The sequence below is a fragment of the Rhipicephalus sanguineus genome, chromosome 8, assembly GCF_013339695.2.
Source record: "Rhipicephalus sanguineus isolate Rsan-2018 chromosome 8, BIME_Rsan_1.4, whole genome shotgun sequence".
In the NCBI taxonomy this organism is placed as follows: Eukaryota; Metazoa; Arthropoda; class Arachnida; order Ixodida; family Ixodidae; genus Rhipicephalus; species Rhipicephalus sanguineus.
The window spans coordinates 104,708,969-104,734,205 of record NC_051183.1 but is presented as its reverse complement, the minus strand read 5'-3'; the positions used below and the strand labels follow the sequence as shown (position 1 = coordinate 104,734,205).

Below are 25,237 nucleotides of genomic sequence, written 5' to 3'. Positions count from 1 at the left end.
ATATAGCCTCAATTTCGCTCTTCCAACTGAAAACAAATAATAAAGATATCGGGGGTTTCACATACTAGAACCACCATATTATTACGGGGCACGCCGTAACGGATGGCTCCGAAAATTTTGTGTAACTGGGGCTGTTTAACACGCGCCTAAACCGAAGTACACGGGCCTCTAGCATTTCGCCTCCACCAACATGTGAGTGCAGCTTGGCGATTTCAAACCAGCGACTTTAAGGCCAGCATCCGAGCAGCATAACCAGTCTACCACCATGGCGGCATAAATGCAAAGCGAAATAGGGTGAAACTAAGATATTAGTGCTCAATGCAACACAACCGTAATATGTTTCTCCACGTTTAAAAAGGCACATACGTATAGATATCCAGCCCTTGGTACTGGTAACAGTACATCAGCGTCAAGTGTCCTCAGAATCGCTGCAGTGTTCCTTATATCAAGGTTACGCATTTCACAGATTGGTTCTGTATGGAATGAAGCTCTGTCTGTTCTTGCCTTCTAGTACATTAATGTGCTGTATTTAACGAGGAGCACATATGACCGCACACGCTGGGAGCAGTAGATTAAATTATTCCATCATTCGGCATTCTGGATGTAGGAAGAACATTTCGAGAGGAATTTTCGCGACTGTGATGAATATATTTATAACCCACATTATTGACCTACTAATCTTTATTGCAGAAAATACACACTCAGTATATACACGTGGATAAAAGGAGGCTGGCAGTACTTTCGCATTGATTATCCCGGTGAGAGCTAAATTCTTACAACATTGTCTGCATGCATATATAAACAGGGTGTCTTAAATATCAAGCAACACGATTAAAAAAAAAGAGAAACGCCATTACGCGAGGCACACCTAGTGAATATTGTTTCCAGTATACTGTAGTAGCCACCATAGGTCGGCAAACTCACTCATGTGTCGACTCACTCAGACTCAGATCGAGCCGTTAGTCTGAGTCTGAGTGAGTCCGGGTGAGTATTATTTTGGTGAGCTTGAGTCCGAGTGAGTCTGGTTGAGAAAAATTTCATTGAGTCTGAGCCCGAGTGAGCTCAGTTGAGAAAAACTTTGGTGAGTCATGGCCCGAGTGAGCTCTAAGGGCAAAATTTATTTCATGAGTGAGTCTGAATGAGCTCCACATTTTTTGCCGACCTAAGGTACATATTATTATTATGTTTCTAGCTCAGAAAGTACATACCTAATCGTTGAAATGTCGATGAGGCATATGTACGCATGCTCAAAAGAAATATAACTGCACTATTTTCAGCAACGTACTAATTATGTACTCATTTCTTCCGGCCGATAAAGAAAGCACACTAAATATGAAAAATAGCACGTGACTACGCTCCCACCCGCAATAGCACAGAGAGTAGTCTTGACTTGCTACCTCACAGTGATCCTGTTTGAGGGCGCTGCTTCCGGTTGCGCGCTGCAGTGTAGTCAAGAGTCATTTTTTCAGATTTCGCGGGCCTTCTTTATTAGCGAAATAAAACGAGCACACAATTAGTACGCTGTTGAATATAGCGCAGTTACATGCCATTTCAATTTGTCTACATATGCCTGACTGACATTTTATTAATTAGGTTGTCAAGACGTTTATTAACGGGCACTCGGCGACGGCGCACGGCAGCGACAGTCAAAGCGGGGCGACTCTCTGCACGAGGGGCGTGCTCTCAGAGAAGAGAACGACCCACTGGAAGGCGTTCGAGAGGACGACCCATTACTGAGTAGGAACGCGTCCAAGGGCTGCGACGCTATCGAACAGCCAAACCCCTCAGCGAAGCCCATCAAACGTAGTAGACGTGTTTCTAGATGGTGTGCGCACATCGGCCCTTGTAGACACTGGAGCTGCCGTTTCCGTTATGGACGCTAAATTTAGCCGACTACTACGAAAAGTGACGACGCCACTTTCCGGGCTCACAGCCAGCGCTCACAGTATTCACCCGACAGAGGTGTGCACCGCCCGTGTCGTGATTCAGGACGCTCTGTACGCCGTCGAATTCATCATAATTTCCTCATGCTCTCACGACGTCATCCTGGGATGGGATTCTCTCGCCCGTCACGCCGCCGTATTTCCTTGCGCACCAGCCGAAATAGAGCTCTCACCATTCTCAGATTTGACGCCGGCGGACAGTCCACCGGCTGCGACCAAGGTACTCGTCAAAGACGACACCACACTTCCTGCAAACTCGTCAACGGCTGTGTCAGTCTGCTGCACCGGTCTCGCCGACGCCGTTGCACTCCTCTCTCCATCTGACCGCGTCTTCACTAGAAAAGGCTTGTTGGTGCCATTTGCGACCGTGCAAGTCATTTAGGGCGACACCGATATTTTTGTTACGAACCCATCCCCGTACATTGTTAGGGTGGTGCGAGGGGAATGTCTCGGCAGAGCTGAAGCCCTCGAAGACGCACAAGTTATGGACGCACCGGGTGACACGCACTGCGCCAGCTCCCATTCGCTCATTGCTGTTTCCACATCTGATTCGTCACCCGCTGATTTATTTGGTTCCTCGATTGCTGAACACCTTACGTCGGTCGAGCGTTCCCAGCTTCTATGCCTGTTGGAAGAATTTCGTTCTTCTTTCGATGTAGCGCAAACTTCTCTCGGCCGCACGTCTGCTGTCACGCATCGCATCGACACTGGCGCCCAACCACCATTGCGGCAACGTCCATATCGCGTGTCGCCAACAAAGCGTCGTGTAATTACCGAGCAAGTCGAAGACATGCTTCGCCGCGATGTTATTCGACCCTCAAACAGCCCGTGGGCGTCTCCTGTCGTTCTCGTTGCGAAGAAGGACGGCTCTGTGCGGTTCTGTGTGGACTACCGACGACTCAATAAGATCACCCGTAAGGACGTTTATCCCCTACCTCGAATAGACGATGCCATTGACAGCCTGCAAGGAGCAGAGTTCTTTTCATCGCTCGATTTGCGCTCAGGGTACTGGCAAGTCCCCATCGCGGATGACGCTCGACCGAAGACAGCGTTTGTCACACCCGACGGCTTGCACGAATTCAACGTCATGCCCTTTGGGCTGTGCAATGCGCCCGCGACCTTTGAGCGCATGATGGATACCGTTCTGCGCAACTTGAAATGGCACACGTGTCTATGCTACCTCGACGACGTCGTCGTTTTCGCCCCGGACTTAACACACCTTCAACGCCTGCGGCAGGTTTTGACGCGCTTGAGCGACGCCGGCTTACAACTGAATCTCAAGAAGTGCCGATTTGCAGCACGGCAGCTGACGATACTAGGATACGTGGTGTCCAAGGACGGCATCCTGCCAGATCCAGCCAAGCTTCGGGCCGTGACAGAGTTCCCCAAACCTACGTCCGTCAAAGAACTGCGCAGTTTCGTAGGACTATGCTCCTACTTTCTGCGCTTCATCCGAAACTTCGCGACTATCATATCACCGCTGACGAAGCTCCATGGAAGTAACGGGCCCCTCAATTCGTGGTCGTCAGAGTGCGACGACGCTTTCGAAAAGCTCCGTCGTTTGTTGACGTCTCCTCCCATTCTACGCCACTACGACCCTACGGCCCCTACAGAGGTACACACGGACGCCAGCGGTGTTGGCCTCGGTGCTGTGCTTGCGCAGCGCAAACCTGGGTTCCCGGAATATGTCGTCGCATATGCAAGTCGTACGCTTACTAAAGCCGAGACCAACTACACCGTCACGGAGAAAGAATGCCTGGCAATCATTTGGGCCCTTACAAAGTTCCGACCTTACTTGTATGGTCGCCCATTTGATGTCGTCATCGACCATCATGCACTGTGCTGGTTGTCGTCATTGAAGGATCCCTCAGGCCGTCTTGCCCGTTGGGCACTTCGCCTGCAAAACTACGACATCCACGTGCTGTACCGCAACGGACGTCAGCATGCTGACGCCGACGCCCTGTCGCGCTCTCCCTTGCCTGACGACAATGCCCACAACTCAGCCTCACACTTTGTCGTTTCTTCCATCGATATTCACACCATCGCTACCGAGCAGCGCAAGGATCAATGGGTTGCCTCACTGATAGACTTGCTGACTGATCCATGGGCCACACCATCCACTCGCTTGTTGCGTCGTCAAGCTCACCATTTCGCCGTTCGCGACGACCTGCTCCACCGACGCAATTACAACGGCGACGGCAGCCAGTGGCTACTAGTAATACCCCACAGTCTGCGTTATGACATATGCGAGTCGTTCCACTCTGATCCGCAGTGTGCACACTCTGAGATATCGAAAACCTACCACCGCATTCGCCAACGTTACGTTTGGCGAGGGATGTACCGCTACGTGGAGAAGTTCGTTCGCTCCTGCATCGATTGTCAGCGCCGCGAAACTTCAACGCACCTGTCGCCAGCAGGTCTACAACCTCTACCGTGCCCTGACCGACCGTTTGGACGCGTTGGCATCGATTTATATGGGCCACATCCCCTGACGTCCGCTGGTAACCACTGGGCCATCGTCGCTGTAGACCACCTCACGCGATACGCTGAAACTGCTGCCCTCCCTGCGGCTACAGCGAGCGATGTGGCCTCCTTCCGGCTCCACCGATTCATGCTGCGTCACGGTCCACCCCAGGAGCTGCTCAGTGATCGAGGCCGTGTCTTTTTGTCGGAAGTCGTCGAAGCCATTCTCAGAGAGTGCAACGTTGTTCACCGCAAAACTACTGCGTACCACCCGCAGACGAATGGCCTCACCGAACGCTTCAACCGCACGCTAAGTGACATGCTCTCCATGTACGTCGCCGCCGACCACACGAATTGGGATGTCATTCTGCCCTACGTCACGTACGCCTACAATACCGCTCCTCAGAGCACTACTGGTTTCTCACCATTCTTCTTATTGTATGGCAGGCACCCGTCGCACACCATCGACACAATCCTTCCCTACAAGCCGGATCGATCTGAATGTGCGCCTATTTCTGCCACAGCCAGACTTGCTGAGGAGTGTCGCGAGCTCTCCAAGACCTTTACTACGCATAGTCAAGAGCAGCAGAAAAGCATTCGCGGTGACACCACCAGTTCTGCGCCCACGTTCCTTCCTGGAGCTCTCGTATGGCTCTCGGTCCCTACCACTGCACCTGGCCTCTCTTCCAAACTACTGCCCAAATACGCAGGCCCCTACCGTGTCGTAGAACGCACATCCCCGGTGAACTACCTGATCGAACCCATCGACCCATCTTCGGACATGCGCCGTCGAGGGCGCGACATTGTCAACGTGGCGCGCCTGAAGCCCTACCATGACCCGCTCATAGTGACAAGTTGCTAGGTCGCCAGGCGGCTCCCTTTTCGTAGCCGGGGTAATTGTAGCGACGCGTTCCTACTCAGTAATGGGTCGTCCTCTCGAACGCCTTCCAGTGGGTTGTTCTCTTCTCTGAGAGCACGCCCCTCGTGCAGAGTCGCCCCGCTTTGACTGTCGCTGCCGTGCACCTCCACCAAATTGTCAAGACGCTTATTAACGGGCACTCGGCGACGGCGCACGGCAGCGACAGTCAAAGCGGGGCGACTCTCTGCACGAGGGGCGTGCTCTCAGAGAAGAGAACGACCCACTGGAAGGCGTTCGAGAGGACGACCCATTACTGAGTAGGAACGCGTCGCTACAAGGTGAGTATTTGTCGTGTTAGAAACAGAATTAGCACTTATTACCTAAACCTCACAAACAAAAAAAAAACTTGGCTGATCCTTCCGTCATAGGAATATGTATAACACGAAAGTGAAACGTGTCTTCACAGAAGCAGAGCTTACTGTGTGAGATATATGAGAGCTTGTACCATATCTATTCCTGTTTGGCAGCTATAGCACCATTTGACGTCGATGCACCCATGTTAACGCCCAGTGGCCTGTCTCCTTCGCGACGATTAACGCTTATGATCATGATTAAACCGTTGTGGTAGCTGAAGTTAACATATATTTGGACACTGCGAATCGTGAGTCCCGCATAAAGATGGCATCAACAAGCTCATAGTCGACACTGGTACCCGATATGCACTTCTTCAAAACGTCTTCAATTAAGGAGAGAAACGGCATGGTGTGCGCTTTCTAGTTATGTGTAACCGACGCCTGCGCTCATGCATACATTACCACACTGCGTTTCAGGAGCACGGGAGGCCGAGGTTCGTACCTTCAGCCGCAAACGCGATCGTCCCGCTGGCCTCTGTCTCGCTTCACCAAGGCAGGACATTCGCCCGTTGAAAGTGTGTCCTTTCTGCAACTCGTATTGCAGCAGTTTTTATAGTCGGTGCTCTCGAAATCGAAACAGTCGGCGGCGGCGAAATCCCTTTGGTGCAAGTAGAAGCTGCACTACGATGATGTGGCGCACGCTAACAGGCAGTCAAAGGGAAACAACGTAACTGCCTCTAGGGTATCGAGACGCTTTAACCATGACCTCCGAGATGGCGTGCGCGTGACGTGTTTCGCGCGCCCGCCACTTCAGCGGCCATGCTTTAACCATCACCAACAGAGAGCACCGTGCGGGAGGGAATGTGTAAAAGATATAAGGCGCTTTCCTGAAGGGTCCAGTCCCTGCCAAGGTGGCTTAGTTGGTTAAGCGTCGGGCGCTCACCGTCGCGGCCACAATGTCGTGGGTTCGATTCCCGGCGGCGGGTCTTCTTGGTATTCTTTTCTTTCTCACCCGTTGGCGTCCATTTTACCAGCGTCATATCCGTAACGGATGTACTTGGTGGACCCCAGCATAAAACACTTCCGTGTTAAAAAAGTGTGCTAGATACTACAGTATGCTGGTAACAGTATGCACTCGGTGTGTTTGGCGTAATGACGTACATCTTCTTTTAATCATGCTACATAATATTTGGGACCCCCAGTACATATTTATATCCGGCTCATGCCCCTTGCAATAAATAAATAAACAAATAAATAAATAATATATATACATATATATATACTTATATATGAGATGGAAAGTCACATGGAGAAACAACATTTATCTTGAGCTTTCGGCCGGGGACTGTCCTTTGTCAAAGTGCAGATTTGTACAGTGCGTTTCAGTGTAATTACACATTCCCGTAAAACATGCACAGATACACACACTGACGCAATTTTCCCGAACGCCACAGGGCGAAAGGCTGGAACAACAACAAAAACAGAGCTGAGATAGAGGTCGAGAAACAAATATACTGACGCAGGTAAAGTCGCAATAAGTGATAAGGCCGTGTCATAACACAAAGCAACACTAAGTAAATAACCAATAGAGCTTGCGAGATAGCGAGAGCTACAAGTGCTATAAAAAAGCATACAATATATATATATATTTAAATATGTATATATATATATATATATATATATATATATATATATATATATATATATATATATATATATATATATATATATATATATATATATATATATATATATACAGAGAGAGAGAGAGAAGAGACACAGCTACGCGGTGATCTTAATTTTATTTGCCAAGAGTTTCGACCGGTGGACCGGTCTTCGTCACGGCTTATGAGCAAATACAGCGCTATGCGAACATCCAAAATCGTCGTGGTCAGTCATAGTTGAAGAAAGGAAAGGGAGGAAATAATAAATCAGTCAAGTTGACAGCGGTGACGTATAGTGTGTCAAAAAGTTCCTCTCGGCTCATTCGCTAGAGAAAACAAAGAAGAGAATGGGGAAACAAGCACCGTTTCGGCGGAGTAGAGCAGGTGCCGTAGATGCGGGCGGGGGAACAAAAAAAGGAAAGAAAAAAATGAATAAATAAATTTTAAAAAATTAAATAGAAATGGCAGAAGGGCAACAAAAATTGGGGGACGCTAAAGCTTCGCCTTTAAGAGTTGAACGCGATAGCGATATTCTGTTCCTAGTGCGCAGTTCGAACACTACGAGTGTTTAACTGAATGCGCGCACTAAGGTGCGCGCCTTATGTAATGGGTAGCATGCTTTAAACCAGGAGCAATTATGCGCGAGAAACGTTTTCGAAGTTGCGATGCACCCACTACGTGGTCTTAAGGAAATACGCGCAGTAATGTGTGTGCCTTTTGTAATGGGTGGCTCTCTTTAAACCACCAAGTCGTTATGATATTGACATGGTGTGACGCCCGATGGCAATGTACGCTTGTACCACGCAATATTACCGCGATATTACATCTCGTACTGTGACACTGTATACAGCACGCGTATTTTTGGGAAGCATGAAAGTTACTTTCAGTGCAGCTCCGAGCAGAGGCGTGGCTGTGTGGTGGAACACCTGCTTGCCACGCAGACGGCCTGGGTTCGATTCTCACTCGGACCCAACATTTTTATTATTTATTTTATTTGCAGCTTTTTCGATTTTTCAGTCACGGACAAGATGATGATTTTTCGCTCACAACCAAGGGCCCCGACGCCGACGGCGGAATTTCTGCGATACGAGCTCTTTAACGCTATCGCGTTAAAACGCAGAGCGCGGCTACCGCGGCGGGCCTTTGAAGGTCGCGGGGGGCATTGTTGTTTTCTTGAGTGGCAGCAATTACTCGCTGCGAGGGGTGCATCCATGGCAGAGCAAACCCGATCCCGCGCCTTTTGCGGTCACTTCCAGAGGGGGAAAAAAGGGAGTCGGTGTTCTTTTGACGCTTACTCGTTGCGTGTGTGGGGGGGCACAGATTGTGCATGCGCACGAGGCCCCTTGTGAACTACACGTTAACCCTCGTTAACGTTTAAATAACACAACAATAACACGCGCAGTCAGCTAAAAACACGCGCAGTCAGCTGAAATACGCGCGGTGACCGTTTCACACTACGAGCTTTTTATTCATGTTCGCCAGCGGTTTGCTAGCCATACACACTACTTCATGCGACAAATTGTTAGCCTCCCCTAGCATTTTATTATGAACAAAGCACATCGGGAAGACGTAAGGGAAACAAAAGAAAAAAGCAGAGACGACCATACGACCACGAGGCTGTTGGCTTATTTTTGCTTCTGAGGTAGTGTACAACAAGGCTCGCCGTGTGCAAACATTTGAAATAAAAGCAATGCCAGGCAAAGTAACGTTACTCCACAAGCTTTTGTATATATTGTGTAATATGGAAAATGCTTTAACAATGTCTAGATATCATGAAATAAAGTTGCAAATACCCCCATCCTTGCTCTACAAGTTAAAAGGCTACATGAACGAAAATACGGTAAGCAATTTACAAATATCAAAGCGTCATCTGTCAATCACATCAGAAAATTGTTCAAATACAGAGATCTCTACACCGGTGCTGTGGCGCGCGGGCAGCTAGATAGAGGCAGAGAAAGAAGCGGTCAGACAATAGTTTCACTGAGAGCCTGGACGCCGCCTGCTGTGGTGTTGTTGGCTGAGTATTGAGTGGTTTTAGCTTTTGTGTCCCTAGTCGAGTATCTGCTTTTGATTTTATCTCAATCTTCGGTGCCGATGTCGACCAATTCTCCTGGTCAGGCGCGATCCGCCTGGTCAGCGTCACTGCCGTCTAATGACTTACCGCTAGACTTGTTTTTCCGCAGTGGTGTCAGCAGCATTCCTGTTGCACTGGTGCCCACAAATGGAGGTTTCATCAGGCTCACTAACCCCCAGGCTGTCCAGAAGGAGCTTAAAGCCACGTCAAACCATTTTCAGACCATCACCGACGTGCGCCAATTCGGGCGAGGAGGCATAGTGTGTAGGTCACCAGACCAGACCTGTGTGCAGGATCTGCTTAAGTGCACCTCGTTTGCTTCAACCCCGGTGAGTGCTTTTATTCCGCCTCACCTTGCGTGTACTAAGGGCCTCGTACGGGGCGTCGACTCCAAGTTAAGTCCAGCCGAGACACTAGACAGGCTTTCTGGAGCAGGCGTCATTTCCGTTTACCGATGTAACCGCATTATTAACAACGAGAGGATCCCAACTGAATCTGTCATTGCGACATTTGTGGGCACAACATGCCCGTGCGAAATAAAGTTATGGCCTCTCATCTTTCGCGTAGAGCCCCTCGCTTCTCGTCCAATTCAGTGTAAAAACTGCTGGAGGTTCGGCCACAGTGCGGGAGGATGCAAATCAAACCTTCGTTGCCGTACCTGCGGAGAGAGCCATTCTTCAAGCGACTGCTCCGCAACATCAGCAAAGTGTTGTCTCTGTGGAGGGAGTCACTCTGCAGACTACTCCGACTGCTCTGCTCGTGCTCAGGAAGTACACATACTAGAAATTATTGACCGCCGCCGCTGTTCGCGAAGGGAAGCTGTTGATATGGTTAAAGACAGGGCCTTCGGATATTCTGGTGTTGCAGCACGACACACTTCAAATCTAGATTCTAATCTATCGCAGGCAATTGAATCTGCTGTGGAGAAGGCAATGACTAAGGCTATGGATAAACTAATATCCAACCTTTCCGAATGTTTCATGCAAATGATTTCAAATCAGATGACGCCAGGAATCCAGGTTCCTACAGCGCCTGAGTCAACTGTCACCATTGAAACCGCTGAACTACATAGGCTAGTGCTGGACAAAATTTCTGCATCTGCAGATAAGGCTAAGCAATCTGTATCACAAGTGCAATCAGACCGGTCTACGCCTCAGCCAAGCACAAGTGATGCCACAGACATGGAAATTGATGCTCGAGCTCATAAACGTGCAAGGTCCCCTATTTCTGCTGCTCTCAAGTCAAAAACTAAAAAGACTGAATCGTTGCTTACGAATAAAGATAACGGCAAGGAAGCGGCAAGCGCCTCTGCGGTGCGCTCACCACCATTGGTCAGTTAAGGGTACTTCAGTGGAACTGCCGATCTATATTCTCAGCCTCAACTGACTTAAATTACCTTTGTAATCAACTTAACCCTGATATTGTAATTCTCCAAGAAACCTGGCTTACACCGGATAAAAATTTCTCTCTCGCAGGTTTTCGTTCTTTTCGATTAGATCGCCAAACACGTGGCGGTAGTTTAATGATTCTGGTATCAAGTAAAATATGTCATAGGGCGCAAATTTCTTTCAGAATGTTGGACTCTGATTGTGAAATTATAGCATTAGATTTGTGTCTTCCAGGCTACCACCCTTTTTCGATCGTAAATTGTTATTTCCCCACCGGTGTACAAAGTACGAGCCACCTCGACAGCGTTTTGACAGCCTGTAGAAAGGAAATTGTACTAACAGGAGACTTCAACTCGCATCATTTGTCTTGGGGGCTTAAAACAGATTTGTGTGGGAGGCGACTGTGGGAGTGCACCATTGACAAAAATCTTTCGTGTATGAATAAAGGGCAGGTAACATTTGTTCGAGGTCAGACTCGCTCAGTGTTAGATTTAACGTTCTGCACAAAAGCGATCAATATTTTATCATGGTCCGTGGTTGACTCGGCAACTAACAGCGATCACCTCCCTGTAGTTTTTGATATTACTTGCCCAATAATAACTTTAGATCAGCCAACACGCATATATGTCAATCACAAGAAATTTCAAAGCTGTCTGCGTTCTGCTCTTTTAAAACTTCAGAATGCCAGTGGTCAGGAAATTGCGTCTAAGATCGGCTCAATACTAGACGGATCTCGGAAAAACTCCGAGTTCGTTATCCCATCGAGTAAACGATCCTCTTCTCGTTGGTGGAATGATGAATGTACGCGCGATTACAGAAGACGAAAAGCTGCCTGGAAAAAGCTCCTACATAATCAATGCCCAACAAATTGGAAAGACTATCAGTTTCTCGCTGGCGTATTTAAGCGCACTGTTAACCGTGCAAAAGAAGAATATGACATTAGACATTACGATTACCTTTCCAAGTCAAAAAATAAGCGTGCTTTGTTTGCGTACCTTCGAACAAGAAAAGTACTGCCAACGCCTTTAACATTAGAATCTTGTATCTTGACGCCGCAAGAAATGAGCGCTTCATTGGAAGAGATAGCCAAAGGTTTAGAACGTCGCTTTACCACTAATCTATCGGCTATTCGCAACATGTCGGTATCTTCGCATGATTTTCCGGCAATTTCTTTATATGAATTGACTCAGACTGTATTATGTCTACCGAACACTGCTCCTGGACCAGATGGAATTACGAATTCAATGCTAAAAGTTTTACTTCAGGAATCGCCTAACGTTCTTTTAGAACTTGTGAATTATTCCTTAAAGAATGCATGGATACCCTTGGAGTGGAAAATTGCTAAAATTATATTGCTGCTTAAGAAACAAGATGGAGGGTATATTTTGGATAACATAAGGCCAATCGCCTTGACGTCAAATCTAGTAAAATTAATCGAGAGAATTATCCATACTCGAATCAATGATTTTATTAACGAGAGATCAATTCTAAGTCCCTGTCAAATCGGGTTCAGGGCTGGGTGTTCAATTTGGAATGCCCATGTTGATTTAGAAAGTCGTATACACTTAGCACGACTACGTAATGAATATGCGGCTTTAGTTACTTTAGACATCGCTAAAGCATATGATACTGTAGAACATGGTATTTTATTGGATCGATTGGAATATCTCAATTTTCCGGCATACATAGTAGCGTGGATTCGGAAATTCCTTGTGGACAGAAAATTTTATTGTTTTAAAAGCGGTTTTTCATCGACTACCCATACACAAACGAGAGGAGTACCGCAAGGCTCAGTGCTTTCCCCGGTGCTATTTAATATACTAATGAGCACCATTCCACGACACGAGGAAATAACAACTTATGTGTATGCTGACGACATCGCATTCTTTGCAACGGCAGATAATATCCAGACATTATATGAACGGATGCAGACTTACCTTAATACCCTGGAGATCTGGCTCGATCACAATCACTTTTTGCTTAATCCGAGTAAATGTGCCCTTCTTGTTTTTCCACTGCAATGCCCTGTGCACATCTCACTGAGTTACCATTATGAGGACATACCACAGGTGGAGTCTATTAAGTACCTTGGGGTAATTTATGATCAATCCCTTAACTGGCGACCCCACATCGAATATACAGCTGGAAAAGGTGCGCGTGCTGTTGGCATGTTGCGTAGGCTAAGCAACTACCGCACAGGTTTGAAAAGAGACACACTATTAATGATCTATCGCATGTACGTTCGCCCTATCTTGGAATTTGGCTGCGTACTATTCTCTGGTGCCCCAGCCTATAAGATACGGCCTTTAATTCTTTTGGAAAGGGAAGCGCTGCGCTTATGCCTCGGCCTTCCAAAAACTGTTTCTAACAACGTTCTGTATCTAGAATCGAGGGTTCCTTCTCTTTCGTGCCGGTTTCGCCTTCTGACTGTTCAGACATTCTTAAGAATTTACGAGTCCCCACTACGACAATCAGAAACAGCTTTTATTTCCCATCCGGAATTATTTTTTGGGGCTAGATGGCCGCGATTTCACACACCCCAAATTATATTTGCACAACGTTTACTGGACCCTTTGAACGTACATATCTGCGATATAACCCCGCCTCGTGATAATTCGTACCCTGTGGATATTCAATTTGATGATATTTTTCCTAATAATGCAAAATTACTCCCCCATCATACTTTAGACGGTTTATTACAAGAACACCTGCAGAGCATTAGCACTAACATTATTATTGCTACAGATGCATCACAGTGTGACGAAAAGTCAGATGTTGGTATATTTAGCCCGAATTTGGACTGGTCTTATTCCCTTCGACTACCCGACTTCATACCCGTTTTTGTGGCTGAATTTCTGGCAGTAGTGCTCGCATTGCGCAAGTTAAACTCGACAATTACATCTGCCGTTATACTCACAGATTCCCTATCCCTCTGTGCTGCACTTTCTGCTGGGGTTGACTCCCACGTAATAAAGGCGTTTCGTGCACTGGTACCCGTGCATTTGAGAAAAGTTCGCTTAGTTTGGGTTCCTGGATATAAAGGGTTGCTCCTAAATGAAATTGCCGATTCTTTAGCAAAGTCGTCGATTAATGGACCGATTTTACCTTCTTTTCCAACATCCGCTTATGTGACGGCTGCGCGATTTCGCAGGCGTAGCATTATGGAAGTTTTTGCAGACACAGCACTCACAAGTTCCACAGAATATCGGCACTTATTATATCCCTGGCGGAGGTCATTTTGTCAAACCCGTAAACTGGAAGTGTCAATTACGAGGCTACGATGTCGTGTACCGAGGCTAAATTTCTACCAACACAGGTCTGCTCAGGCACCTTCTCCACTGTGCGCATTCTGTGGTGAGCTGGAAACAATTGATCATTTCTTTCTGACCTGCAGGCGATATACTACAGCACGAAAAACCCATTTGGAAAGGCCTTTACGGGCTATTGGAATGAATTTATCTGTGCCTGTGCTTTTGTCTTTTGGAGCCTCTATTTCTGGGTTCTCCAATGCGAAGGTTTGCGTGGCTGTGAGGGATTACCTCAATGAAACCAATCGGCTAATTAGATAATCTGTATTACTATTCTTCTGTGTCAACTCATGTATATAGTTAAAATATTCGGGCATTGATTTATTTTATTTCATTATTGTTATTTCTTTATTTATTTTTCATATTTGATTAAGTGTCAAAATTTCCTATCAAATTTATAATTTTTCTATTTTGTAACCTCCCCTCTAAAGAATTATAACATTTATAAAACCACTCAAGTCTTGGCCAATCCCCCACAGTGGGTGTGAGCCAAAGTTGCAGGTGAACAAGAACAAGAACAAGAATAGAACAGCTCGCCCAGGATCGGGCGTTGTCTGTCTCTTTCTCACAACTGGCTGGGGACTGGGTGGTGGCAGCGAGATGGTAGTCAATCGATCCAAAGGCACATATGAGCTTGGTGCTCCGCTCGTCCCAGGATTGTTGCCTCACGCCTTCGTACCTGTGTCACGCCGCGGCACCATCTCGAAGGCGGTCTATGACCACCCGCAATTTCTGTTGGTCCGTCCAGGCCTCGCGAGCTCCGAGGGCGTTGATGGTGGCCGCCCACTTGTCGGCGTCGTTCTGGAAGCCGTGAAACTCCGGTAATTCGAAGAAAGCCGGCGATGGTGGAACGGCAGGTGAAAATCCGGAGTATGCCGACGCTCAGCAGCCCAGTTGGTTTGAGAGCAGCGCGAGAGCACGCCGCAACTCTCTGCGGTTCTCGGGTGGGCTGGCCTCAAGGTCTTGTGAGGCGGCTACATCCAACATAGCGCTGATAGCACCCAACGCCGGCAAGGTGACAATATATATATATATATATATATATATATATATATATATATATATATATATATATATATATATATATATATATATATATAATAGAGAGAGAGAGAGAGTGACTAGAGGTTTCGAAGCCAGCTGTGGTCACTGCTGCGTCATCTTGTTTCTATATTCAGGGATCGCTGCACGTCAGTATGAAACGTTCGTAGTCTCAACTTCAATTGTTTTCACGGTTCTCTGAAGCTAGCGGTCGCGTGGTTCAGAGCCTACAAAAAGATGTGGACGAGTAGCTAAATGAAATATAATTGTGTCCACTGTAAGTGAGTGTGCGTCAACAGGGCACCCGACCGCAATTGTCCGCTTTTAAAGACGATAGTCTTTCTTGGGGAACTTAAACGCAGAAATTTTGGTCTGTCTTTCTGTCTTTCTGTTCGTCGGCACGTCCCTCGATTCAGCCACTCGGCCAAAGTTGAACCACTTGCCCAAGGGCCAGCCGTCTTGAACTGGTATGGCTGTTCATACTTGTGAACGTTGTCGATCAAAAAGTAAATATCATGCATATCTGAGGTGCAACATCACTAGGTAAGTATTAGGTGGCGTGTTCCTTTAATAAAAAATGCATACATACGTAATTTTAAGGACCCTAGTTTCTTAAGCTGCGCTGAAAATGCATAAGAATGGAAGCTTGAGCGAGTTGGTATGCGTTCATCTTTGTTGAAACAGCGCTCACTAGACGACCACGAAGTAAAAGAAGGCACAGGACAGGCGCTGCCTGTCGTGTGCCTTCTTTTACTTCGTCGTCGTCTAGCGAGAGCTGTTTCAACAAAGCTGAAAATGCGACTGCGCTGAAATTTGCCTTCCTCCGTGCCCTTCGCACGAGCTCATTGTTGTGTTTCGGTTTCGGTTCTGTATTGCACTGTACGAATGCCATGGGTTGGTGTTGAAAAACTTTAGTTTTGAGAAGGCCAAGAAGGTGAAAAAAAATATTTAAAAAATGAAAAAGCAGCGTTGTGGGCGGCCTTCAGGCTGCCGGTTGTGGGCGCCGCTCTGGCGTTCCTGTTTTACCCAGGCGACGTGTAAATAAAAGAGTGTGTGGAGAGTACTCGTTGAGTGCGGACGTTTCTCTGCTACAGCGCTTCGCGCCAAACCGCGTTTTCGGGCTGGCTGGCGTCCCCACACAGCGCCTCTTCTATCGTCTTTACACGACATTTGCAGCGAAGCACGCAGATACGCGGCCAATTTTTTTCTTGATGAGCTCAATATAGCGTCCACCACGCTTTCGTGCTGAAGCTCCGGAGTACTTAAACAGCGTGTCTAGTCTTCTCTTTAATAAATATGGCTTGCGATGCTGTCGATTCAGTAGGCAGTCCGAATCCACGTTATGTACAGAAAGCTTTCGGAGAGGGGCGGTGGAGGATCACTGCATCGACTGGTGAAAAATAAGATAGCTTTCGCTTTCAAGTCATCACAGGCGAGTTGCATAAGGGACCGTGTTTTTTTTTTTTCATGTATTTTTTCCGCATATATTTTACCTCGATATCGGTGTCTTACATGCTGCCATCGATATTTGCGACCACCACGTTTTTATCACCTGACGGAGACAAATCGTTAGACCACACATAATCAAAATTATGTCTGGCCGAAGAAAGTGGGTTTGCGCGCCACACGCCATAATATTATTGTTACTCGTTAAGCGAATGGTAAGCATATCAAGTTACTGATGTCATGACGTATCGGTCATGTTGGGCATACATTCGTGCCCCTCCATGCCAATTTTCGTGTATACCAAGTGAACGAGACGCGAGTATACTTTTTTTAATTTTAGTACCGCGGCAACGCCGATTGACACATTCGGCTTCGTATAAAACGTCTTGAAACAGCAGAGCGCGGGAAGGAGCCTTGTAAAACAAATAGAACGCACGAAATAAAAGAAAGGATATGAAGGCTGCAAGAGCGTTAGCCTGAGCTAGCCAATTACAACGTGCATATCTCCTGCGTCCTCCTGGTTATCTCCATTTTACTCTCGGCTGCAAGAAGTTTACGTTCGTCATTCAATAGGAAAGAAAATTAAGCGCCTTCTCTCATTATAAAATGCGCACAGAGTGCGTTGCTCAAACAGCCGCGTAAGTGTAGACCATAGCGGTGACAAAGCAGCTGAAAGGCAATATACCAACTCCCCGTTTCACAACGCCCAAACGCGCTCTCTGTGCGATGAGTCGCTGCAGTATTATATTGCAGTGACGCAGTAATAAATATTGCCCGAATTCCCCCAATTTTGGCTAATAGCGGCCAAAATATCAGGTGCGTAACAGACGCTCGCCGCTTTAGCGCGGCGTCCGCCGCGGAGTAGACCACGGGTCCGACACGGCAGCGCCTCGGCGTGGCAGTTCGCCACACAAGGCCCTCGCTCGTTTCATGTATTCGTGCGCTGCTTTGGACACTACCCTTATGCCAGGTCACTCTATGGAAGGTAGTGGAAGACGCTCGCCCCACCCGGCGCCGGCGCAAAAAAAAATGACAGCATATCCACGGAGTGAATGATGATGAGTGGGCGAAGCTGCGGAGGTTCATCGGTAAACCGTGAATCTTCCGTGAATTCTGCCCAGTACATCATCACCGACGTGAGATCGGGCGCGTTTATACTAAAGGTTCGATGAGAGTTATGACGACTTGCAGCTCACTTTAATTTTACATGTACGCTGTGAACTTTCATTGTTTAGAAAACCATTGCTTTACAAAACATCTGGCGTCTTTCGTTAAGCAGCTGGCGTCTTTGCGTTTTGCTTTAGAAACATCTGGCGTTCTTTCGTTTTGCTTTTAGAAAACATCTGGCGTCTATCGTTGGTTTATTTCGTCAATCAACGGCGTTTTGAACAAATTTTTTTTTGTTTAATCACGCACAGGAGAAATCTCACCAGGCACTACCTTGGAGGTAAACAATGGCTGCTAATGGGAATGAGAGGCAGAAGAAGTCGGCTTTTAGCTGGCACTTCCACTTCTACTTCTACTAACGTTTCCTACTGGAACATGCCAATGGCTGCTAATGGGGAATGAGAGACAGAAGAATTCGGCTTTTAGTTAACGCGCACGCTGCGAATTTCTTATTGTTCAACAACGCACAGGAAAAATCTCCCACCGGCACCACCTTGGAGGTCAAGATCTGGTACTAGCGTTACGACTGGTTACGCACTACGACTACGAGGGACGAACGGGTGCCGCTTTAAGGAGCTTCGCCCCTAAAAAATGATGAAACGCTGCGCGTGCCGTTCCGTCGCCACCGTCGAAGCTCCACACCGCATCATCGCTCGCACCTCTTTTCCGCCTGTCTTTGTATCCCTGCGCTACGCTCGCCGCACATTCAATCGCTCAGTCATTCCTGACACCGAGCACCGCAGAAGCCTGCCCCACCCACTTCCCACCCTACCGCATTCACGAAAGCCAGAAGTGAGATCAGACGCATTGTCGTTTGCGTCCCATATCTAAGGAGCTTCGCTGATCGGTTGTATTCGTACACGGAACATCTGCTGATTTCTTCGTTGCTGAGGACCTCTCACTTTTGTCTACTATGCCTTCGGCCCGATACGCCACCATTTGTATATCTGAGGTCATATATATATATATATATATATATATATATATATATATATATATATATATATATATATGACCTGTGACGCTACGCTACGTGTGACTTTAAGATACCGTTACAGGGCGATGTCATACCATACCGCCCACAGTCACTTTTCATGCTTCATGAGGTACCTAAGGCTTTCGCATTTACAATTTGGCATTCGAATTAAAAATTTCTCAAAAAACATTTCTGCATTTTTTATATTACTATCCGTAAATCAAACGCATTTAAGATTTCGCCCGAATTTGCAGGAGCCATCCTACCTGTAGGCATAACAACAGACTACGGTGTCTTGCACGCGAATGACTACTGCCTCATTACAGGCCTCTATCCGCAAGAAGGAGGTAAGTGCACTTTAGTCTGGGAGAGAAAGAATATGTGAATAAATGTACTTAGGGATAACTAATGCATCTAGCTGGTTATCGCGCCTTTTTCTGTTCAGTACGACTGATATCTTGGTGTGCCAAACAAGTAATTTCATTCTATCTATCTATCTATCTATCTATCTATCTATCTATCTATCTATCTATCTATCTATCTATCTATCTATCTATCTATCTATCTATCTATCTGTCTGTCTGTCTATCTATCTATCTATCTATCTATCTATCTATCTATCTATCTATCTATCTATCTATCTATCTATCTATCTGTCTGTCTATCTGTCTGTCTGTCTGTCTGTCTGTCTATCTATCTATCTATCTATCTATCTATCTATCTATCTATCTATCTATCTATCTATCTATCTATCTATCTATCTATCTATCTATCTATCTAACACCTACGCCGTTGTGCTCACGTAGTCATTTCGTTCCCATGGTATATAGCCAAATTTCAAAGATTGTGAGGGCATGAAATGCGGCGGAGACAGGTAATAACTTGAAAAGTGACACGACTATAATATATATTCGTACATGAAGGGCACAAATTAATTGTGTGCCTCATGAACTTACTGTTGCATAGTGTTGCCTATGCCCTGCCAAAAGAATGCAGTAACTTTCATATTTGCGCTGCTGTGGCTCTGCCAATTATAACATAATGCTGCTCGAGCCACCACAAATTATCCAACAACAGATTAGGACGGAATCGTCAGGGTGCCAAAGCCCGCATCTCTCTTCTCTAAAACTGGCGTTTCCACACGGTCGCGAGTGCCGACGTTACGTCACAGTGTAACCCACCCTTTAGGTATTGTAGAATAATCTAAATACCTGCTAATCCCATGTCTTGCGCTTCATATAGGCACTGACGATGATGCGCTTCGCAAAATTTGGCTTGTTCAGGTAACATCGATTCCCACTGCGCTAGCAGGAAGCCGGATTTCCAGGTATATATATACATATATATCTCTTTCGGTAATTATATGATGCATAATACGCTATCTGCAAACCAGGAGCCACACAAAAGTTATCAGATTTATTTACATAACATCTCTCCTGTTGGCTTTGAGCGGAAATGATCAGTAGAGAAAAAAAATTCAAATTGGTGACAAGTGCTCTTTTCTTCATTGCTTCAAGTCAGAACAACAGTTGTCTCACAGAGAAACATCACTTTCCTCTCATTTGGGTAAAATGAATTTCACGTACGAAAATGTCGCTGAAAATGTGGAGACCCTGAAAATAGAGGTGAGCCGTGCGTTCAGGAATTTGTGGTGACTACACCTGATGAGCATCGATCGGGCGCACAGCACCGAATCCGACGACAGGTTGAGACATCAAGCAGTATAATTGGATATAATGCAAACACTGCGCATTTATCTTCACAAACTCTTTCGGCATCGTCACTGGAATTGGAAGCATATCTGTCAGTGACATGCCTACTGAAGCAGTCATGCATAACAATGGCTAAGACGCTATAATGCATGTCGTCACACTGTAGAGCACCATTTGGGCATGAAGCAAATGACATTTCTGTTGTTTTTTTTCAGACGTCTTATTTTGGGTGAGGGCGGGCGGGGAGGGGGGAAGGGGCTATTTTCGCTGCTTCACAGTACACTCTGACAAAAAAGGTGTCTTTTGAGTCTTCTTTGCGACATATGTGACTCTCACATGGATAACTCTCTTTGGGGAGTCACGCTATTTGTCTTTAGGTGAGTCGTGGGACGCACAACTTTTCAAAAGAGAGCATGTTTTTTTAAAGAGAGTAATACATCCCACAGCTCTCCTAAAAGGCATCAACGTCTCTCTCTAAAAAGAGCTATACATGTGATAGTCACATGCGTAGCAAAATAGAGTCAAAGGACACATTCATTTCTTAGACTGTACAGCAACTGTGGGTACGAGATAGCATGATACGATAGCAGAGACGAATTTGTACCGCTAAACCGAAGCGGGAATTTAAATATTGCAAAATTAGCGCTCATTTCTTAGGTCCAACGCATTTGAGAAGCTGTGCAACGTTCGATCATTCGCGTTCCCTTTTTGTGCCAACTTACATGTTAACGATGATTTCTGTGCCCACTTCGCCCCAGTTGAGTGGGATGGGTGAAAAAGAATAATGACTAAGTCACGCGTGCTTCGATATGACGTGTATTTATTACCAGTAATTAGTTTTCTTCTAACCTAAAAGCGCAGCCCACCGATGCTTGCTAATATTGACATTTCAGAGAGGACCATCTGTTCGTACTGGGTGAAGCCGCAGCATGTTGAACATCGGAACGAAGTTTGTGATTTCATTTTTTTGAACTACTGCGACAATCCTCGGTTCTTTCTGAACTCAACGGTCTCAGGAGAATGTAGATGGCCAAATTATTGAAAATATTTTTAAACTAATACAAGACTTTTCCATTCATTGCGGGATACTGCTGTTAGTCTACGGACAATCCTAAAGTCGAAGAAGATTGTTCGAGCGCGGGACACCTATTTATCTCTGTGTTGATTGTGACGTATTTTATACGTAACATGGCTGAATAAAGAAATACTTCAAGCTTCTCGTGCTTCACATCGCTGGCAGTCTTACGCGGTGGTTATTCTATCCTTTATAATGTTATACATGTTGACTGAGGTCCACATGAACTTCCTTCACGCTATCAGACAAATGTGGACATTGCTGAGATATAACTATATTCCAACTAGAGGAAAATTCTGGAAATTCCCAGGCATTACGTAAATTGAACGTGAAAGTACGGCGTGATTGCATGTGATGCCTGTGTTGAAGTTCATCGTATATCAGTGCCCGCATCAGGTGATATTGACATGACGCCATCTCATGACGTCGTGACACGTATCATTGTGACGTGATCGCTCTCGCCACCACATTCGTGCGTGATGACTTCATGATGCTGTCATTACGTAACGTGATGTTAGCAGGATGACGTTTTATATGTAACGCGTCCTATGCCCTAATCACTTGGTTATAAGGGCATTATTTAAAGGGCATAAGGTCATTAATTAAAACGCGTTCAAGCTTAGCAATGATACACTTCTCTCACTTTATCACGCCATAATTCATACACATATCAAACATTACATTGCCACTTGGGGAAATACGTGCTGACTATTATAACCTTTACATCCCCCATTCATCCTCTAAGCCCCTATTTCTAAAATTGAGTGTACTACCTGTTGTTTGCACATACAAAGCTTGTCTGATGATCTTGCTCATAAATTCATCCACCGCCAAGTTTCTGTTGTGGCCCTTTCAATTCATCAATTCATTATTAAGAATACCACCAGGTTTGCTGTGTCGAATAATTGCCGCAAGTCGCTACGAATTACGGCAAGCAAACTGCTTGTTTCAGCGCAATTTCCATTTGGAACACTTTAAACCATGATTTAAAAACGTTATCACTAAACCGTTTTCGATCATCTTTGAAAACATACTTGTTCCCTTCGCTTTAATTAGTATACTATTCCGTTTTTGCATTGCTTTATTGATGTTTTACCCTGCGTTTTTATGTGTTTCTGAATATACGTGCTCTCATCACTTTAACTAGTGTACCATTCCGCTTTTGCATTGCCTGTATTGATGTTTTGCCCTGTCTTTTTTATACTGTTTTTTAACATACCTGCCTTCAACGCATTCATTCGTCTATTCGATTGGTTATTGTGTTGCCTTTATTGAGTTTTTCTATATATTTTTATTATATTTGTGAACCTATATTAATTTGTTCCCTGTGCTAACTAAAAGAAATTTTTGTCCAATTCTGATCGAAGGCCCTCCCACTATTCTTACTTTTTTGCCTGCTTCTGAAAACTTTGCACCTCGATATATTTATTGTATACTGCGATTCTTTGTAATAAAATTGATGCGTGAAAACATGAAACGGGAGTTTTCTTGCCATCTGATGGTTGCACCGCTCGCTGCTCTAACGCTGAATTTTACGCTTGAAGACGAATCTCATGTTTTCGCAATAAAATAAAGGAACTGAACTGCGCTTTAGATTTCGCGCTGGTCCTCGGCGTCATTACAAGTCTCATAAAATCTGTGTTAGCCGGTGAAGACGAAATTATTCACAGCGTGCTCCATAACGAGGAGGAAGTGTCTTCAACTGTTATTTTAGTCGTAATAAACAAGGTATTGGAGACCGGTGCACTACGTTGGGCGATCGAACACGGAGAACAGACGCACGAAAGCTGGGCGAACTACTGCAACTATAAGACTGTGATAGCTCCTCTATCGCTATCAACATTGTCGCGTAAATTGCGCAAAAACCTGGACAAAGGGCAAAAGATAAGCACAAGCGCCTACTAAGAACTGATTTTTTATTGAAATCACCAAAATATATAGGGGACAAACCACGTGTGGGTGAATAAACACCAGAATGGACCTACATGTGCGCATCAGGATAACCGATATCTGCTTTGTGTAATGCTACGGAGGACGTGGCGACACAGCTCTCACCGGCTTTGAAGACAATGTAAGCTGCAACACGATCACGTTTCGTAAGCTCTTTGTGCCGCGCAAGAACATTGGTTCCTCGGAAAACCGGGCTGCAATTAAAATCACGGCAATGTAAATATTGAAGACTGTCCTTTCATTGATAACCCGTGGTCATTGAACACCTCATTGATGCGACGGCCAGTTTGCCCGATATTCGTTTTACCAGAAGATAGAGAAACAGAATATACCACTCCCTTACCACAGTCTGATAAGCCGTCCCTATGCATGACCTTACACTCAAACCAGTTCTGTGCATTGCCCTCGAACTTTCTTTCCACGCCCCCACAAATTTTGCTTAACTTACTCCTCGCGGAAAACACAACGCAAACACCAGGGTTGCCACTGACTTTAGAGTAAATGTCGCCAAACGAAGAGCAAAAGGTCATCAAAAAGTCGCCATTTTTTTACAGATTTCGCCAAAAAAGTCGCCATTCTAGATATGTGCGGCATAACTAGTAATAAAAATTTCCACTGACGTATAGCACCGTAGAACACAGAACCATCCAAGACCCTTAAAATATATTGACGTTTCTCAATGCCACTCGTATCGCCCGCTTCACCATGGCAGTCCATGGTGCTGCTTCCCCGACTAGCCGCAATATGTGCGTGGTAAATGAATGAAACGCTCATGATATCCCATCCCTGTCCGCTCGTTTCAAGGGTAAAAGTGTGCTAAACCTTAAGCGAAAACCGTGAAAGCCTTGTTTGTAGACAGCTTTACATACCCTCATGTGAACTAAAATGATTAAAAGGTTCAGTGAAGGTAACTCGAGAGAATTCTTACAGGAACCGATCATTAGTGAGTCTTACACCTTTTCAGTTTGAACTAATATAACACCGGACGCCACCGACATTTTCATATAGTCACTTATAATATCTACACGTGTGAATCCAATGCATTATTAATTACCAGATAGACGATGTAAGATGTTATATACCAATTGTTTTAATTGCACACGCTCACCGAGAGCAGTGGAAAATGCCTGAATAAATATTTGTTTATTGCACAAATAGCCGCGTATCCGCCTCTCTTCGATATTCCAAAACAGCCTTTACGAGCTGAATTGGGGGCACTGCAACGGTGAATAAGTCGCCATGCTATTCAGAACAGTTGGAGCTTTGGCGGAACAAATAGTCGGAGCACGCGGCCAACCCGTCGTCTAGCTCATTCAGAAGCGGAACTTTAGAGAAGCTTAAAGCACCGAAAGCCATAAACCTATAGTCATACACTGCCCCCTCGCGGTTTACAAGGCAGTCCGCTGACCTAAATTTTGCTGGAATGTCACTGGAGGACGTTCCAGTACCTCCTGCATCTAGATGAACTGAGGAGATACACACGAGTTATGGGGCGAACATACCGAATCACGCTTAATGCGCACATTCTACTCAGGGGTCTAAAACCAAGAAAAATAGTGAGAATGTTGCCGCTCATTCGTTGGGAAGACACTGGGCTCAGGATGCATAACTCAGTTGAGACCTAAGCTGAAAATCGCCAAAAATTTGCCACGTCGCCATTAATAATTTTAGGTCGCCATGGGCCTCTCAAATTCGCCAATTTGGCGAAAAGTAGCCACCATTGGCAACCCTGGTAAACACCATAAATCGCGCCAACCTCCTTGAGATGGCACGACGCACCATTCAGGTAGGGAATACTGACGAGTGCCTTCTTATCTG

The 25,237-nt window shown here is 45.8% G+C and overlaps 1 long non-coding RNA gene across 1 annotated transcript; it reads left to right on the top strand.

Moving 5' to 3' along the window:
- Positions 1 to 690: 690 nt before the first annotated feature.
- Positions 691 to 21,529, top strand: LOC125759711 (uncharacterized). The gene is made up of 3 exons (XR_007417340.1): positions 691 to 758; positions 18,937 to 19,029; positions 21,288 to 21,529. It is a non-coding gene; the product is annotated as an uncharacterized LOC125759711 (long non-coding RNA).
- The last annotated feature ends 3,708 nt before the right edge of the window (positions 21,530 to 25,237 follow it).